The following is a 15121-nucleotide window of genomic DNA, read 5'->3' as shown; positions in this document are numbered from 1 at the left end:
GACTCAGGTTCGAATCCCAACTCTCCTGACTCCTTTACCTAACCTGCGCGACCTTGGGAGAGGAAGTCCTCTGACCTCTCGGAGTCTCAATATTTTTACTTTTAAAGGTGGGGGAAGATCAGACCTGAAGCCCAGAGTCTTATTTATCACGTAGGTTGTTTCGAGGGCCAGACGAGACAGTGATTGTGGGAGAACCTGGAGATGGAGTGAGCTTACGTAATGCCACCATTTTCTCCTGTTTCTTGGACTCCAGTACTGTTTGGGGTGGGGGAACCACTCCCCCCTGCTCACTTTAGACCTTCCAGAAGGAAGATATACCTAGAATAAATCCCTCCTTAAGGAAAGAAGTGGACTGCATTGCTAGAGTCCCCCTACTCAGTGACTCGGATGCCGCTCCCTACAAAATGCAATTTCTTCCTATTAAGAATAGATTATGGCAGGGGAGAGAAGTTTCTTCAGGAAAAACAGCTGAAAGTTTATTTCAAGGCTCCGGAAGGAGCAAGGCTGGTTTCCAACACCTTCCTGTCGGAGGCCAGAGGTCAGGGTGCATGGACATGGGCCAGATGCAGGAAGGAGATGCAGGGCTGGGACAGTTTTTCAACACGGAGAAGTGGAGTTCAGGATGACAGTGCCAGCCACAGGACCAGCAGTGGACAAAAATGCCCACCACTGAAATAACAAGAGCTGGGCAGAGAGAATGACAACCCAGGGATGGAACACTGACACCAGGTCTAACCCCTGTGCTATGCTGCCGTAGTCATTGCTGATAAGGGCGCTTCCTGGTCCTCTATCTCCTAGGGCTCAGAGAAGGTAGTGGAGCTCTTCTCAGAAAAATACATTTATGTCCAGTTCATAACAGAGAGGGTGGGGCAGAGAGTTCAAAGTCACCCTTAAGAGTGCGGTGGGTTTGGGAAGGGCATTGAGAATCTAAAATGGCCACTGCCTGAAAATCTCTGGTGGCAAAATTAGCCAAATCAGAAAAATGTTAATTTTAAGCGTTAGAAAAAATTTTCTTGAAATTTAGCCCAAATCATTGCCTCTCCGTGTAACATACACTCATGCATTACAGTTCTGCCCTCTTGAGTCACATAGAACTGACAACAGAGTACCTCTGGGTCTCCTGGAAATTCCTCTGGAGTTAGAGCTGGTTATACATTTCGAGCACACACAAGTTGTGAGCTTGCTCCCTAACCTGGCTGAACCTCAGTTTCTCCCGTAAAATTCAGTGCAGAATAGGACCTACCTCACAAGCAATTATCAGCATTAAACAAGAGAAAGCAGGTCAAGGCTTAGCATAGTTCTGACAGATTTATATTTCTCAGGAGCCCAATCAGTGAGGTACAATGCTTTGTGGAGGGTCTGGAAATGGGGTGTTTACAGCCTGGAAAAGGGCCAAGCAGGGAGGGATAGAAGCCACTCCTGTAGAAACCCTTGAAGTTGTAGTGTTTCCCCCTAAAAGTCTTTTGATGCAGGAGAGTTCACCCAGAAATGTTAATTCTGGATGGTCAGCCAGTGCACGTTTCCTATACTCAGGCCTACCCTTCCTGTCTTCTTCCCCATCCTCCAGCTTAGTTTGCCTAAATCCCTTTACAGTGTTCCATGGATCACCCTCTGTTATAGGTTGGGTTATATCCCCTCAAAAGATATTAAAGCCCAGTGAATGGAAATGGGAATTCACACCGTGAATGCAACCTGATTTGGAAATAGGGTCTTCGCAGAGGTAGTTAAGGTGACATCATTAGGTGGACCCTAATCCTATATGATTGGTATCCTTAAAAGAAGAGAAGAGATTCAGAGGAGAAGGTCATATGAGAACAGAGACACACAGGGAGAAAAGGGCCAGGTGAAGATTGGGGTTATGCTGCCAAGATTGGGGTTATGCTGCCACAAGCCAATGAATGCCTAGGGCTATCAGAGCTGAAAAAAAAGACCCAAGAAAGGATTCTCCGTATAGATTGCGGAGGGACCATGGCCCTGCAGACTGCTAGCCTCCAGAACTGTGATACAATAAATTTGTTATAGCAGTCCTAAGAAACTAATACAAGCTCCCAGATATGACTGCCTAACATATAGGAGAGAGGAGGGAAGACATGTGAACAAGACCAGGCATTGAGTGTAAGGGCTGGGAGCTTACTTATTCATTCAACAAACATTTGTTGAGTGCCTATTTAGTGCAGGGACAGTCTACATCTGAGGATAGAGTAAGGAAAAAGATAAGGCTCTGCTTTCTGGGAGCCTTCATTTTGTTGGGGGTTGTAGATCTCAAACAGTTAATGGAATATATAATTAATATTAGGGAGTGCTAGAGGCCTGGGTGGGGAATAAAACTGGGTGGGGTGACGTGGAAGGGAGTGCAAAGCAAAAGAGAGGATGGTATGAAAGTCTCAATGAAAGAGGCTCTGAAACTGAGCTCTAAGCCATGAGTAGGGCCCAGCACAGGAGGATGGAAAAGAGCTTTACACATAGGGAAGAGCATGGGCAAAGGCCCTGAGATGGGCACAGGTTGGGGGGGGCGGTTTGAGGAAGAAGGAAGGGCAGTGTAGATTTAGATCATCCTAGGCGCTTACAAACTCTGGGACTCAGGGAGCCATTAACTCAGATTCTGCCAGTGTCTCAGAGAAAGGTACCTGACCCCACTGTGCCTTGGAAAAGGGCCAGGTCTCTAACAGCCGGGTCAGGAACTTCGTGCTAGTGTTTGGGGAGGAGAGGTGAGGACAAAGACATGTAAATTCCAGCACATAAAGGCCATGCATAAACAGAAGACCCAAGGAAGCGGCTTTTTTGTTTTTGAACATTTTGAAATATTTCAAAAATGTCTAGTAAGTTTGAGCCTTAGTTTTAGTTTGTTCATCTGTTAGAGTGGGACAAAGGCCTCCTTGCCCAAAGTCTCCAAGCACTAATACCCAAATTCAGCTATCCTCCCAATTCTGGGGCGCAGGGAGTGGAGGCTGCAGCGTCGAATCCCGGTCCCATTACTCATCTGTATCGGCTGTGTGGCCTTGGGCAACTTACTGCCGGTCTCTGAGACGCTTTTCTCAACTGTAAGGGAGTAACTGGGGCAACCTTTGATGGAGGTTGTCGGGGCGGAGGGCGCCAGGGGTTAGGCTCAGATCCCAGCCGCCTCGTGCCTCCCTGTGGCGCTGCCTCTTTCCCCAGCGCTGCGGGCTTCCACGCCTTTCGCCGCCGCCTCCGGAGCCGCGGGACACCGCGGTGGGCTAGGCCGGGAGCCGCGAGCAGCGCAACGGGCATGCGCGGCCGGTAGAGCCTGGGAGGCAGCCTGGACGTCGCCCCTCCCCGCCCCGCCCCGCCCCGCCCAGCCAAGCCCAGCCCGCCAGCGTCCCGTGCTGCAGTACTGCCGGCGGCCTGTGGAGTCGCTGCTCTGTGGCTCCGCGTGTGTAGAGCTCTACCCCGCGCCGGCGCACGGGCGGCCCCGCGCTCTGCAGGCCGTCGGGAAAGTAGTCCGGGCGCCTCTGGACCGCGGCCCGCCCTCCCCTCTGACCCCGCTCCTGCGAGAATCGCGCTGTGCTGCTTTGCTTTTGTTTCTTTAGTGTCGCGGGAGTGGGAGCGTCAGCGTCGGGGGCTGGACGAGATCTCCAAGGACTCGATGTAGCGCTAGGCGCCGGCCTTAGTGAGGCCTCCCTTTTGTTCTCCCGACAGAGGTTTGCAGCAATCGCAATATTTGCATTTAAACAAATGCAAATGTCGCCCTGGAAGATCCAGAAGGCTTGGGGTTAAAGGCATTCCTGATGAGCCCTCCACCCCCCACATTTTGTTAGACTTACAAACAAATAAGTGTGCGCCGCCGCCTCTGGGCCGTAAGTCCCACCAGGACACGCGTGCCGGGTGTTTTGCAGGTTGTTGAGGCACCGGGATAAAGCACAGTGCCAGGCACAAAACAGGCCCGCCTTCCAACACCAAGCTGGGTGGAGTCGCCAGCGTCCCCGGCCTAGATCAGCCCTAGGCAAAGCAAGGTGCAGAGGCGGACTGGTCCCTAAGGGAGGAGATGGGTACAGAAAGGGGGGGGGGCAGGTGAGAAACGTTCAGAGCAATCGGACAGGGCTGCAGTGTCCGAGCGGGTGACCCGCGGAACAGGGTAAAGGAATTCTGGTGGGCTGTACTCTCAGACTCAGCGCATGGTCGCTCATGGCTCAGGCTGCGTTCTAGCCAGACGCAGTAGACGCCCGGAGTTTCAAAAAGGATAGGGGTGGAGGATGAGCTCACCATACTGCAGTGTCCAGAGTGCTGCTTCCACAAAGCAGATGGGGTCGAGTCACTCCTCAGCTGCAGAGTTCTTGCGGGACCCTCCAGTCCTGCACAGCCTCCAGCAGCATCTCTAACCCGCTCCTCAACCTCTGCTGTCTGCCACACTGGCTCCCTCCCTCTGCAAAGCTGATGCACCTCCGTCTCCTGTCTCAAGACCCTTGCCCCGTTCCCTCTGCCTGGTACGTCTCTCATCTCTCTCGTTTCAACTCAAAAACCACCTTTCTAACAATTTCATCTCACAGGACTGTAATTTCCCCTCACTCTGTCACATCTCTGTGTTTTATGTTCTTCATAATGAACTGAAATTACTTTTTATTCGTTTACTTGAGTCTTTTCATTCTCCTCCACTACAAAATAAGTTAATGTCTGTCTCGTTCACTTTTGTATTCCCAGTGCCCAAGGTGGAGACCCTAGCACTTAACAGGCACCCACGATAGTTGAGTGATTATTTATTAATTCAAGAGGAAAAAACTGTGGTCTGAGTGACCAGAGCATGAAAGCAGACTTAGAATCCTCAGGTCCGAGAGTATTGACACTTAATTACAAATTCACTCTTTCATCTCTAAATTTTCTCATCTGGGAAAATTATGGGGATAATAATAGTATCTGCTTCATATGAGAATGAGATGAGTTAGTTAACTTTTGTAAAAAACTTTAAACGATGCTCATATTGAGAGGCATAGATAATTTGGCTATTGCATCAAGTAGGATAAGCTAGGTTAGATTCTAGTAATAACCCCCAAATCTCAGTGGCTTAAAAAGACGAAGGTTTATTTTTCACTTATACTATATGTCCATCTTTAATTAGCTGAAGACTCGGCACCCTGACATCTTTAGTCCACAAACCAGGCTGACAAAGCAGTCGCCGGCTGATGTGTTGTCAGTTGTCAAAACAGGAGAAAGAAAGCTTGGCTTACCTGAGCACTGACTCTTAAAACTTCCAACCGGAAGTGGCAAATGACATTCACTCACATTTAATTGGCCAAAGCAAGTCACGTGACCACACCTAGCTGCAAGAGACAGAGGAGAGCTAATCTACCATGCACCTCGGGGAACTGGAAATATTTTCTAAACAATAATAGCTATTATTGTTACTGTTGTTGTTATTCATTCCTGAAGTCTGTCTACTAAAACACATGAGGTCCATATGCATCATGAGTGACAAAATTCTGGGAAGGCTCAGCTTACGTATGGATTTTTTTTCTTGTTCTTGTATATAGCCCCAAACTCTTGCTATCTGTCTAAGAAATGTGTGGGTGGCAGGTGTCTTGAAATCCACTTGTTCACAAAATCTGGATGGTACTAGATGGTAAGACCCATGAGAACAAACATAATTTTTATTTTGCTCACCTTTGTATACTGTGAATACAAGTATGGAGGTTATAGTACCCAGAATTTATCTTTCCATTTTATCCAGGAACCCTGTAGAGAAAAATCTGGACCATTCATTTATTTAACAAACGAGTTAAACTGGGTGGAAACATTACTTCAATGACGACTGGAACTAGAAATCCTCTTGGGGAAAAACTGTCTTTGTTAGGGAAAATAAAATTCTAGATCTTGGCTTTGGGACCTCACTTTCCACACCTAAAGCTGAGAGTTGATTTCTTATGCAGAATGATGTCGCTCCCAGGAATTCGAGGTTCTGAAGACTTGAGAGAAAAGATCAGAGAAGTGAGAAGGGGTGAAGACAGGAGAATTTACCCTAAGATGCCTTGTGACCTGTGATCAATTCCCAGGAGCTGGATGGTCACAGACTTTAAGATTACAATCAGTGTTTTTCATTGTTTTATGTAAACATCCTCTGTTGCCCTGACTCTTTAGGAAAAGTCTGATACACACAACTCAGCATTCATGGTTATGTTAGAAGCTGCCAGTTTTCTCCCAATGTCTGCTTTCTTCTTCTTCCTTACAAGAAGCCTACTTTTAGCTGGGTATGTAAACCTGTAGCCTTTTATAAGCTCCTTTCCTTAGGAGTACTCTGTAAAGCATTCATAGGCAGCGCACTGGCACTTGCCATCAGTTTAAGATCACAATGGTAGCAGAGTCTTCTAGTTGTTTAATTTTTTTTTGTTTTTTTCTTAGCAATAAGCCTCTTCCAATTTCTTTCTGCTCAAAAGAAAGATTAAATTTCCAAGTCTTGCTTGTAGGTAGGTATGATCATGTCACTAGGTTCTAGTCAAGGAAAAGCAAGTAGAACTAGAGTATACATGACATCTAGCAGTGTTCTTAAAGGAATGCAAGTGTAATTCTTTGCCTCTTTTTATATTCTGTTAACTTGAATAAAGGGATGAAGAGGCAATGGCTGGAGCTTTAACAGCTATTATGGACCATAAAAGTAAATATAACTTGTTGAGGATGGTGGAGCAACAAGGTAGAAGGAGCCTGGGTTCCTGACAATCATGGAGCTACCATACCTACCATTCAGTGATTACCCCAATTTAATTTACTTAAGAGGGAAGTACACTGCTGTTTTGGATTTCCTGTCACTCACAGCAAAACCCAATGTGAACCCATCCAGTGTTGCTGGGAAAAGTAAATGGTGGGAATGGGCAAAGCATGAGCCAACATGATATGAAGAATGAACAGTATGTGTTGGATGATCTGCACTTTCAAATAATTCAGCAGAAGCAACAACTCAGCGGGAAAAGTCTGCAGAAGAAATAGAAGTGATCTTTCTCTTCCCACTCCAACCCCTTCAAAAATTCCCAGCTATAAATTGAGCACCATTGCATCTCCTACCATTGGGATTCTCTCACCATTTTTATTGGAATCTTAGAGTAAAGGATGATATATCTTCTCTTCTTGCTGCCTTTAAAACAGACAAGTTTGAGAGCTCTACATGCATATCGTGGTTTCTGATGGTCAGATGAGCACAGTCAGAATCAAGCTGTCAGCTTGCAGGTCATTCACTCAGCTAGATATTGCTCCCCAGCGGGATGGTGATCAGTATGAAGTTTTGAACCATTTCTTCATAATTGCAGGTTATTTAATGAATACCCAAAATAGCTAACAGACAAAATAAGAAGGCCAAGAGAATGCTGATGTTGAAATGCAAGAAAATGGGAGTAAAAAATTATAATTTTTCAGCATATTCAAGCCTCAAGATGAGATTTCCTATTGACCTGAGTTGCAGGTATGTGATCCAAATTCATAGGTATTATATCAAGATTCCTCAAGTAATTAAAAATAATAAAAAGAGAAAATTATATCCAATATTATAATTTTATCCAATTTGGCTTTACATTAATTGGAAATAAAGACTACCCACACCAGGGATGTGTTATTTGCAGAGAAGTACTTGCAAATACTAGTTGGAAATTCTTTCTTATCATTTTATAAATAAAACTGTGAAAATTATAGATAAGAAGCCAGTTAATTTTAGGTGAAAAATGCAAGAATTCCAAATATCCATTCATGAAAACTGTATTTTCAGTACTGCAGAATGTACTTTGTATTTTGATCTGTATTTTATACAAACTGTTCTCAAACCAAAACATGATATCTGTTTTTTAAAACATAGTGAATTTATTTTTCTTTGGGAGAGGTTCATGTTCAAATACTTAATGCTTAAAATTTTGATAACTTTTTTTTGTTTCATAGAAATTTTAGCGTGTATTGTGATAATATTAGGGTTTCTTTTATTGAGGTATAGTTGATTTACAATATTATATTAGTTTCAGGTGTAGTAATTCAAAATTTTTATAGATTACTACATTTACAGTTATGATAAAATATTGGCTATATTCTCTGTGCTGTACAATATATCCTTGCAGCTTATTTATTTTATGCATAGTATTTTGTACCTCTTAATCCCCAACCCCTATCGTGCCCTTCCCCCTTCCCTCTCCCCACTGGTAACCATTAGTTTGTTCTCTATATCTGTGAGTCTGCCTCCTTTTTGTTATATTCACTAGTTTGTTTTATTTTTTAGATTCCACATATAAGTGATAACATACAGTGTTTGTCTTTCTCTGTGAGTATCTTTTAAAGTCATGCATGCTTATGGCTAAAAAATCCAATGGAATGGAAAGACAAAAATACAACAGTCCACACTACTCCATCCCTCCTCAACTGTTCATTTATTAAATCAATATTGACTGAGGATGGCTACATGCCAGGCAGATATTATTCTAGGGGCTTCTAATTAACTCCACTTTTAATTCTTTAGGCTATCACGTAAGATTAGTTCCATATGGCTAAATAACAGGAGTATAATGTTCTTTTTTGATTTATCAATTTTAGGAATTCTCTATTCTGCAACGATAAAAGAGGAATTACTTCTTTTACAGGAATCATCACTTCACCTCCCTGGAATTATCATATACAATCATTTCTCTCTTTGTTTTTCTCTTTTGGTTGTCCTTGCAATTTGCAATAATGTGCTTACACTTTAATTTCTTTTTCCACTATAGAGACAGAACTTTTGCTCCTAGTTTTATATGATGGAGATAAGCGCCTCCCACCCCCACCCAGTGCCTTTCCTCAGTCCTCCTCTCCATGCCCCCCTCTGGCTTCTACATCCTCAACTTTTGCATTTTTACATTTTCAAGGCTGAACATTCTGTTCTGTAGCCATAATTGTCATTGTCCCTTTCTTTTAGGTGGACTATACAAGTGGAAAGTCAAAGTAGTTACACAATTGTGATTACATGATTGTGAGTTTCTGATTTTCATGGAATTTCTTTGCAGGTTTTCTTTCATTACTGAAGAGAAATATACTTTAAATCTTTTCAAACCACTGCATCCAATAGGATGTTTTAAAAAGTTCCCTCCCGCTCTCCCAACTCCCAAATCTCCTTCCTGAGACCTTTTGACCTCCAGTTCTAATCTGCACTTGTATCTATACCTGCTTCCCACTGGTCATCCTCTGATCTTAGTTCATTTCTTTCCTTTTTTCTTTGTTAAAACCCTGGATACTGGAATCCCTTAGTTTTCTGTTTGTTGCTTGCTTGTTTGTTTGCTTACTCTTTTTCTTGCCAGAGATTATCTCAAATAACCTACTAGAAAGAGTTTTAGATGTAAGTTTTCAGACGCCTTGAATGTCTAAAGCTATCTTTTTCATCCCTTATATGATGCCAATGGGTTATTCTAGGTTGAAAATAAAATTTCATCAAAGTTTTGGATGATCAACTCTATTGTTTTCTTGGCTTCAGTGTGGATGAGAACTTTGATACCTACTTCTATTTCCTTTATAGGTAAACTGTTACCCTTCCTTCTCTCTGGAACCTTTAGATTTTTCTCTTTATCATTTGTGATGATTATCTATCTATCTATCTATCAATTGTTCTGTGCAATTAATATAGCTTTTCAATCTAGAGACTTATGTCCTTCAATTCTAAAATTTGCTTTTTTAAAAAATTCTTGTTTTCCTTATAGTATCTATTTCTGTCATCATCCTCATTATTATATTATTATTCAGATAATGAAACTTCAGGATTGATCTTCTATGCCTCTCAATCTCTTATATTTTCTACTTTTTTCCCTTTCAATTTACTTTCTGGAAGATTTCTTAGATTTTTATCTTCTGATATATATATATATATAATTTTTTTTCTATAGAATGTTATAAATGCAGTATATTCTTTAATCTCTCTGAGGATTATACTACTGAGAATTTTTAAAAGAGTTTCTTTTGTTGGGGATCATTTTATTCTCTTGTTTTCAATGAGAAGTTTTCCTCAAATGTCTAGTGATCTTTGATTGTCTTCTATTTATTATAATGAGGTGTGAAGATTAGGGAATGTGGCAGGGACTGATGACTCTGGGTTGATTGGGTAAGAGGTGTTATTTATGCTGGGAGACTCATGAAAGCCAGAATGTGGATTTCTTTCTTCGTGGGTCTTTCAACCTCCTTTTAGATTATGGGATATTTCAAGATATTTTCAGCATATTTAACAAGCATCCACATATTTTTCACCCAGCTTTAGACACTCCTAATGTCTGTACTATATTTAGTTCAGATATCCTCCTCCTCCAAGACAAAACATAAACATTGCAGATATTCCTGAAGCCACCTCTGTCCTTCCCCTATACACATTGTCCCCATCCTTCCCTCAAGAAAATATAATCCTGAGTTTTGGATTTCTCACAAAGGGAACTGGTCTATATGATGTGTCTATTGGAGGAAAGAGGGTCTAGAGCTTCCTCTTCCACCATTTTGCTAATGTCACCCCTATCCTGAACTTTGTGTTCATCATTTTGATGAATGTTTATGTACCTTTACTACTTATGTATTACCCCTAAATAATACAGAGTACTGTTTTACATGTGTTTAACTTTATATACACATATGTATATGTATATTTGTTACATATATGTATCTGTGTGTATATATATTCATAACGTACATATTCTGCTACCTCTCTTTGGCTCAGTATCATATTTTTGTTATCTGTTTTGATGCACATAACTCTAATTTATCCATTTCAATGCCATCTGGGATTCCATTCTATGACTATATCATGAATATGGCTCTCTAATTTCAGAAGTTTAAGATATTTCCAATTTTTTTGGTGCTTTTAACAGTGCTGTAGTAAATACACTTACAGATGTTTAGAAGATGTATTGGAATGGAGAGAAAATAGAGGCAGGGACAACAGTTAGAGGAGATAATGAGGACCTAAGCTTGACAATGGCAGGGATGAAACAGATTCTAGAAAATTTTTGAGGCTATATATTAGCAGGACTTGGGGATTAGCTGGAAATGAGGGTGGGAATGGGGCGTGAGGCAGAGGAAAGAATCCAGGATGACTCTTATGTTTCTGCCTTGCACAACTGTATAGATTTTTGAACGATTTGCTGAAATAGCACATACCAAAGTGGCAACAGGACTATTGATGGGTAGAAAAAAGGGCAAGTTCCATTTTGGAAATAGTTTGTGTGCCCATGAGATATTTAATTGGGAATTTCCAGCAGTTAGAGAACTCAAAAATCCTTTCCAGCTCAATGATTTCATGCTACTACCTGTTTGGCTGCTTTAGAAGCACACTAGACATTTAAAAAGAGGATTATATTGGTATGGTGGACTGAATATGGCCCTCCAAAGGGGTCTTGTTCAATTCCTGGAACTTTACGTAGCAGAAGGGACTTTGCAGATGTGACCAAGTTAAGGATTTTGAGATGGGGGTATTATCCTTTATTACCCAGGTAGGGATGGGGTAATCACAAGGGTTTCTATGAGAGGGGTGCAGGAGGAATCAAGAGTCAGAGAGAAGGCAATGTGATGAAGGAAACAGAGGAAAAGGGCTATGTGATATGGGGCAATGGGTCAAAGAATACCAGCAGCCTTCGGAAACTGGGAGGCACAAGGGATAGATTTTCCTGGAACCTTCAGAAGGAACCAGCCCTGCTGATACCTTGATTTTAGCTCATTTTGGACTTCTGGTCTCCAGACCATAGGATAATAAATGTGTGTTGTTTTAAGTGGCCAAGTGTCTGGTAATTTGTTACAGCAGCCATAGGAAACTAATACAATTGGCTTTTCAATGAAAAGAATTAACTGAAGGCAGGACTGGCTTCAGAGTTGTGTGACCTGAACAGTCAAAGGAGTCCCTGCACTTAGGAGGGCCCTATGTTTGGCTTAATACTCTGCTGTTACTGTCTTAAAATGATTAATGTTTTGAACAAGGGGCTCCACACTTTCATTTTGCTTGGGATTCTGTAACTTATGGAGCCAGTCCTAATGGAAGATATATTATGTTTTGGGCGTATCTTTCTTTTTCTTATATTTTCAGTCATTAAGAATTTTTCTATCAATAGGGAAAGTTTCAAAAGAAGTCTAGGGGATCACACAACTGAATAAATTACTTTGCTTTGCTTCTAGTATTGAACATGGCCTCTGCCTTTATAAGGGGAAAATGTTGGAAGCTGAAAAGCGGCGATCTTTAGAGCAGGGCTGCTGTATAGCACAAGTCCAGTGACACTATTCACATGAAATTAGGTGAAATTAAGTGTACAAAGCAGAGCTGGGACTAAATCCTAACTCTATCATGTATCTGCTTTAGGACGTAGAGCAGAGTGGCCTCTCTGGCTTTTTGTTTTCACATCTCTAAAATGAGAAATAATAGTAGCTACTTTGGGATGCCTTTGATTCAACTGAGAAGGATGGTTTTACTTCCAGTGAACACAAAACTCCAATTCAAGTAGGTTTAATCACTAAGGAAATGGATGATCTCATCTATCACGGGGTCTAATGGAAGGGCAACTGCAGGGTTGGTTGATCAGATTTTAGACCACAATCAAGGGCATGGTTCTCGCCATCTTTACTTGCTCCCATCTTTGGTTTGGGAGTGTCATCCTTAGGCTACTAGCAACAGCCCGGCTACCTCCTCCAGACAGCACAAAGATTGAAGGGAAAAGAGCATGACTCTGGCCATGTGTATAGCTCTTGGTAGTGAGAAAAAAAACTTCCTAGAAGCTTCTTGGAAGATTTCTCCTCATGACTTAGAATGGTCTGGCATCCCTAACTGTAGTTAGATTAGGACCAGAGCTGGCTTCATGTGCTGGTGACCTGTTGCAGTCACATAGGATCCTGTGTTTACAAGGGTCTTGCACTTGGTTTAATACTCTGTTGTCACCATTTCAAAATTTTTCATAACTTTTTTTTTTTTTGCGGTATGTGGGCCTCTCACTGTTGTGGCCTCTCCCGTTGCGGAGCACAGGCTCCAGACGCGCAGGCTCAGCGGCCATGGCTCACGGGCCCAGCAGCTCCGCAGCATGTGGGATCTTCCCGGACCGGGGCACGAACCCGTGTCCCCTGCATCGGCAGGTGGACTCTCAACCACTGCGCCACCAGGGAAGCCCTTTCATAACTTTTGAATAACGAGATCCCATTTTTATTTTGCATTGGACTCTGAAAATTCTGTAGTTGGTCCTCATTAGGACCCACCTTTTGAACCTGAGGATGGAACCACCCCTTGAAGGACGTGACTGTAGCCAAAATTCGGCCTCTGTACCCTGGTACTGAACTGAATCTTGGAGACAGAGTTTTGGGTGAAGTAGAAAAGAATAGGTTTATTGCTTAGCCAGGCAAAGAGGGCCACAGCAGGCTAAATGCCCTTAAAACTGTGTGTCCCAACCTGGAGGGTGTAGTGAGGAGTCTTATCGTAATGGTTCAAAGAGGAGGGTGTGATCAGCTTGTGGACATTCTTCTGACTGGTTGGTGGTGAGGTAAGCAGGAGTCAGCATCACCAACCTTCTGGTTCCAACCTTCTGTCTGGGGTCTATGGGCTTGTGGGCAGCACACAGTTAACTCCTCCCACCTGGTGGGGGTCTCAGTATCTGCAAAACAGCTCAAAGGTATTGTTATGTATATACCTCGAGGGGGAACCAGGACCCTGCCCCAAGGCTGTGCTCTTGTTTCTCTTGACTGTTCCTCCCTTGTCTCCACATCCTCTCCCTTTCATGTTTAGCAACTGTTTGAACCCACCCTTTGGAACTCACGGAAAGTCATGGAGGCTGAATGAAGTCTATTTCCTTTTGTGCCCAGGGTCCTGCTTGGTTTCATTCCTAACCACTATGACAACCATTTTCCAATAACTGTGTGAGAATGGGGCATGGTTGGTTTCCACACAAGTTAGCTGAGTGAAAGCTCAGTTTCAGTGTGAGTCATGGTGCAGCGGTGTTGGATAACTGAAAGGACTCACAAGGCCCCACAGAGTATACTCACGTAGAGCTTTAATAAAGGTTAAGGATGTGGTGGGGCAGGAGAAAGCAAACACAGAGAGGCTGGGGACTTCCAGAAGCAGCTGCCAAGGCTCTTCTTCAGTCACATAGAAAGGGCTTCATCTTCAGATTGTGAACCACCTAAATATATGCTGTATACGCTCGTCTCAGGGTCAGTAACATTTCCATTCAACATTTTACCCGTCAGTCTGGGGCCTCTAATTAGCGGGTGACAGTATTTCTAAAGACAGAGGTTTCCTAGTTGTTCACACTTGACCATAAGCATGGAAGGAGCCATAATCATAAGATCTGAGTCAGGAATTATAAAATCTACCTCACGGATATCGCCACAAGTTATCTGCGGAGAGTAAATAAGATGACATTGCATCTTATTTATTGATTAAATAAGGTGATAAAACCATTGATAAATAACATATGCTCACTATGTTATTTTAGTTTATTATTAAAGATGAATACTATTTATTTTTCTACATACAGACTTCAATTTTAGCTATTATTTTAAATGTGGTTGTTTTAAGGAATTTGGATAATGTTTTTAAACTTCAGTTTCAAACTGAAGCTGAGTTTCTCCAAATTCATAAAAAATTAGTCTTTAAAAGTGCTAGGGAATTCCCTGGAGGTCCAGTGATTAGGACTCGGCAATTTCACTCACGGGACAGTGTTCCACAGGGGAACTGAGATACTGCAAGATGTGTGGTGCAGCCAAATAAATAAATAAAGCTAAAGAGCTAGCAGTTTAGGTTTCAGATTTTTTTTTTTTTTTTTTTTTTTTTTTTGCGGTATGCGGGCCTCTCACTGTTGTGGCCTCCCCCGTTGCGGAGCACAGGCTCCGGACGCGCAGGCTCCGGACGCGCAGGCTCAGCGGCCATGGCTCACGGGCCCAGCCGCTCCGCGGCATATGGGATCCTCCCAGACCGGGGCACGAACCCGTATCCCCTGCATCGGCAGGCGGACTCTCAACCACTTGTGCCACCAGGGAGGCCCGGTTTCAGATTTTTTAATTTTTTTTTTTTTAAGAGAAGAAAATATGGGGGATTTACACTGTGTGTAGATTTGAAAAGAGATTCAGGAAGTGAAGAATGGTGATTGCTTGCAAGTATCATGAGACATTGCAGAGAGGTGTTGCTGTTAGTAAGTTGAGGAAATAAATAACACCATTTTGAGGGATGCGT

This window comes from Mesoplodon densirostris, chromosome 1 (genome assembly GCF_025265405.1).
Source record: "Mesoplodon densirostris isolate mMesDen1 chromosome 1, mMesDen1 primary haplotype, whole genome shotgun sequence".
Lineage (NCBI taxonomy): Eukaryota > Metazoa > Chordata > Mammalia > Artiodactyla > Ziphiidae > Mesoplodon > Mesoplodon densirostris.
Note: the sequence above shows the minus strand (reverse complement) of the source record.